Source organism: Euprymna scolopes, chromosome 33 (genome assembly GCF_053919585.1).
Source record: "Euprymna scolopes isolate OS-2025 chromosome 33, ASM5391958v1, whole genome shotgun sequence".
Lineage (NCBI taxonomy): Eukaryota > Metazoa > Mollusca > Cephalopoda > Sepiida > Sepiolidae > Euprymna > Euprymna scolopes.
The window spans coordinates 52,330,486-52,335,625 of NC_136514.1; the positions used below are offsets into that span (position 1 = coordinate 52,330,486).

Genomic DNA, 5,140 nt, shown 5'->3' on the forward strand with positions numbered 1-5,140 from the left:
GTAATGCACAAGTGCCAAAACTGACTCTTATCATTTATTGATCGCCCATTAGTAAGAACATTATGCATATAGTTAAATGTTAACATGAAAAAATAAACGTCGATTACTCTTCACATAAAAGCACAGTTTCAGAAAGAACATGTATGCGGTTAGGACAGAGCATGAAATTGTTTAATGTCTTTCTGTAGATGGGGTTATCAGGGCAACCTGGCACGACGATGCTCCCCAACGATTAAACATTAGCCAAATATTCAAAATAATATGGTATTCAAGGCCCAAATTAGATTACCTTTGTATGGCTAATTAATATTAGTTTATATAAAGAATGGTGCACCTTTTTCTAAACTATACTGGGTGCCGGGCGTTGCCCAGGTGTTTGAAGGTGTGTGTTGAGAAAAGAAAAAAAAGTGGTAGTAGGCAGACAGGCTCAGACCCGTTCCGCGAAGGAGGAAAAGAATGTGACCCCCCCCGCAAAAAAACACTAACGTTTTTGCCGTTGCGTCCATCGCCAAACCGAAATTGGCGAAGGTTTAAATTAAGTCTAGGCAATCGAAAATATCGACGAAAAAAGCGACCCCTCATTATAGAAAAGTGCATATTTCAGGATGAAGGAATTAATTTATTTAGGCAATTTTTCGATATTTGTCGCCCGAAGAGTCGAGCTTCAAAACGACATGAATCTTACGAAAATCTGTCGCCTCTGTTGAAAGTTTTATACATACATACATGAAGGCTTCCTTCAGTCTTGACAGACTATGGATACCCACTGTAAGGGTGCCTGCGCGTGAAATTTTTGTGGTAAGAGTTGCGCAATCTCCAACCACGCCTCTCCTGAGTCAACATTGTTGCATACTAGTGGCAAGTTTAGGTACAAGACGACTGGAAACAATGCCGAGATAAGCGGAGAGCACATACAGCGCCTAGAATTCCCAAATGGTCACCCATCTGGTATTAGCCAGGCTCAACGTTGCTTAACTTCGGTGATCTGACGAGAACCGGTGTGTCAACGTGATTATGCCGTATAACATAATATACATACATACATACATACATACATACATACATACATACATACATACATACATACATACATACATACATACATAACATAATATACATACATACATAGATACAAACATACATACATACGTACATTTAAACAGGCAGGTGAAATTAATATTATAGATGCCATTGCTTATAGTAACAGCACAGCGCTGGATAATCCAGCAGACTAGATGAATTATTGACTGATAAGACTAAAATGCTACTAAAAAGATATACTATAACATCGTTAACAAGATAATTTAGGAGACGAAACTAATGTTTTTTTAACTTCTTTTATTAACTCAACGTTTGAAAAGTTTAAGACAAAACTAATGTTTTTATCGTCTTTATTAACTTAACATTTGAGAGATTAAGGAGAACTTTAGGAGAATAGCCAAGTCTCATCTATAATATAAATATCACCTGTATGTTTAAATGTATGGATGTATGTAGGTAGGTAGGTATGTTTGCCTAAAACTTTCGACAGAGGCAACGGATTTTAACGAGATCGGATTCGTTTTGTAGCTCAACCCTTCGGACAACAAATATCGAAAAATTAGCTCAAAACATTATTCTTTAACCCTCAACCGAGCACTTTTCTACAGAGAGAGAGAGAGAGAGAGAGAGAGAGAGAGAGAGAGAGAGAGAGAGAGGTCGCCTTTTTCGCCGAATATTTTCGAAAGTCAACCCCCCCTTTTCGATTGACTAGCATTAATTTAAACATTCGTCACTTCCGGTTTGGCGATGGGCGCAAGAGGAAAGAAGTCACGTTTTCTTTTCAAGTTTTTTCCCTCTTTCTCGTACCAGGTTCGAGCCTGCCTGCCTGTCTACTACCACTTTTTTTTTTTTTTTGCTCAACACACACCTCCAAACAACCGGGCAACTCCGGGCACTCAGTTATTTATTGGCAAGAAGAGGATTTATGGACAATTCCACGTACTAATTTCAGTTGGATGCAATTAGTGAATGCCTCAAAATTTGCTTTCGAAAACTAGTTATTATCTTAATGCCTGCTTCGGGAAGTTGGCTGAAAAGCAGGATTTAAAAGCCCTAAGAGTATTTTTCTTTTTTCCTTTTTTGAAGAGTGCTTAAAACTGTAATAATAATAAAAAAAACCTACAACGACTTACACCCCTTCGTTTCCCGTTATTTCCTTTTTTTTTTCTCGGAGCCCCATCCTATCTATCTAGCCCTCCCAGTTGGCAAAGGACCCTCTTTTCCAAATTGAACACTTCCCAAAATAATTCCCTACTTTAAGACGCTCGAATAGATGTAGCGACACGAGGCGGTGAGAAAGTGCTATAGCGAGGCAACTAAATAACAAGGCGTGGATGGTAGAGGGGGGACTGGTATACGCGGTCGTTAATGGTAAGTTTGCGCTGTGATAGTGGTGGTGGTTGTATGGGTGGTGTTAGTCAAGGACGAGATGTGAAGAGCGAACGTAGACGGGACGATGTTTTGTAATAATGTCGAAATGGATCTTCTAGCTGCCAACTGTAATGGATGGTGTTTGAGAGATAGATTAAATTTCTATTGCAAGACGGTATGTCACACTGACTTATTTGATTGCCCGAGGATTTAATCCTCGCTATCACTGTCTAGTAGTTTCCCCTTTTCTTGAATATTGATGCATAGTAGGGGCGCTACGCGGAATAAGTCTTGTGATATTGTCTCACAAAGACCATTACTAATCGTCTATAATAAATAAAGCCTTCTAGTATTAAATAACTCCCAAAGTGTGCATCTCCCGCTAAAAACAGACCAAGCAAATGAATAACTCGTTTAGATTATCTTGAACTTTTCAGCTTTAAGATAGCTGCCATTGAAACAACATGACCTTAACCCATATAGTTCTAATTTATAACAATTTGTTTCAATTCATAATTTGATGACCAAAAAATACTCATAATATACGGCATAATCGCGTTGACACACCGGTTCTCGTCAGATCACCGGTTAAGCAACGTTGAACCTGGTTAGTACCAGGTGGGTGACCATTTGGGAATTCTAGGCGCTGTATATACTCTCCGCTTATCTCGGCATTTGTTTCCAATCGTCTTGTACACACACTTCACTTGCCACTGGTATTTAACAATGTTGACTCAGGAGAGGTGTGGTTGGAGATTGTGCAACTTCTACCACGAAAATTTCACGCGCAGGCCCCCATTCGTGGGTATCAATAGTCTGTTAAAGACTGAAGGAGCCCTCTAATAATATTATAATAATTATATTTTACTAGCGGGACCTGTGGAAATTCCGCAGCGGCGTCTTTCATATGTAATATATTTGCTGCTGCGCATTCTGTGGACTTCAGCGTGAATCGAGACCGCGCGATATCATTGTAGCCCTTTTGTTGAAACCGTAAAAGTATTTATCCAAGTAATCTGGTTAATGTAGTATCAGAGTACGTCTGGTTATTACAGTTTATCTTCAATATCCTTATAGGAGTCTGACATAGTTCCATTTATGCCATCTTTAAACAGAACAGATACTACCCTTGGATCCTAGTCAAAAGACCAAAAAGGTGTATTTTCGTTTCACGTACGACCCAAAAGCGACATCAGTATTTTATTTTATTTTTTTTTTTTACATCGCGTCTTCGGTGATCGGGAGATCCTATTTATTAAAAAGGATGATAGAAAGTGATAACATTCCAAGAACATTGAATTTGCGTCTCTATAAACTAATTAAATGTTCGTAGTATATTATCACCTTCTATCATCTTTTTTAATAAATAGGATCTCCCGATCAAATAATTTATAATCTGGAAACCATGACACACGTACGTTAAATGTATTACGGTAATATTATATAGACTAGCGGGACCTGTGGAAATTCCACAGAGGATTCATTCATATGTAATATACATTAATGTTGGCATTCTGTAGATGTTCAGCGTAAATGGAGACGCTCTGATATTATTGTGTTAAAGAACAGCCGCCTGTTCTTGTGAGTAAATATGAGATAGGATAGCCGAGAATTCGAACTTGCGAAGCTAGATTTGGAATTGAGAATTCCGATCATAAGTTCAAATAAATAATATGGAATGTTATTGAAAATGGAATGTAGAATTACCATTGTTTCGTTCACATAAAATAGTTAGATATCTGTTTATTGAAAAAGGAATGTAATGATGAATTTTGTTTCTGTTAAAGAAATGAAATTAAAATAAGGAATTTTAAAACGACAATGAAAAATGTTTGTAAAGTGGGTTAATCAAACATTAGGTTAGAGAGCCAGCTTTGTGGAAACATGAGGCGTGTCAGGCCACGTGTCTGATATGCACGTGTTGGTCATGCAATGAAGTCATGAGTTTTCAATATAGTTGGAGCTTGGCAAAGGGTAAGTCGGGCAGTTAGTCAGGGGAGAAGAGAGAAGTAAGTGAATCAGAGACAGAGCTGACATCGAACCTTGGAAGCGAAGGGGGAGAAGAAAGAATCATGTAGAGACTTGAATGCCTTGATGTAAAGCCATTGACCGGTCGAAATGGAATAAACGAACTTCATCTTTTTGTACCTGTGTCTTCGTGTTATGCTATTCAATAACAGAAAAAGTTTATGAATTTATATTATAAGAACTTTGTAAAAATCATCATCTCAAAAATAGGTAAAGAAATATATGTGTCAATGTTATAGAAACACTCCCATTCACAGAACTGTCAACAGTATAAATGTCAATCGCTCTTTATCTCGGTCTATCTATATATCAAATCTCCTCTCATTGTGTATTACATGCCGTCGGCTCTCCTGTATTAACATGTACTCTGTCTCTTTATATATACCTTGTCTATCTCACATGCAATATGACCTCTCACAATATGAACACCCACTAATACGAACACACAACAGCAAAGATATAATATACGTCATCATCTCTACAATAACACCAGTATGCAACAATTGTAGCTTTTTTGTTAAAACTGAAAAGTATTTATCTACACAAGCAAAAATATTCGGCAAAGCCCGGTCGTAAAGTTTTTTTTTTTTTTTTTTTTTACACAGAGATCACCACTTATCAAGGCCCGGAAGCCACTCATGGATAAGGGTTATTGCAAGTACATTACGTTAGTGTGGAGATTTGATGAAGTGTTTACTTA

At 37.7% G+C, this 5,140-nt stretch overlaps 2 pseudogenes; one reads left to right on the plus strand and one right to left on the minus strand.

Moving 5' to 3' along the window:
• Nucleotides 1-908: 908 nt before the first annotated feature.
• Nucleotides 909-1,025, minus strand: LOC145258571 (5S ribosomal RNA; annotated as a pseudogene).
• A 1,927-nt stretch (nucleotides 1,026-2,952) lies between these two features.
• Nucleotides 2,953-3,067, plus strand: LOC145258576 (5S ribosomal RNA; annotated as a pseudogene).
• The last annotated feature ends 2,073 nt before the right edge of the window (nucleotides 3,068-5,140 follow it).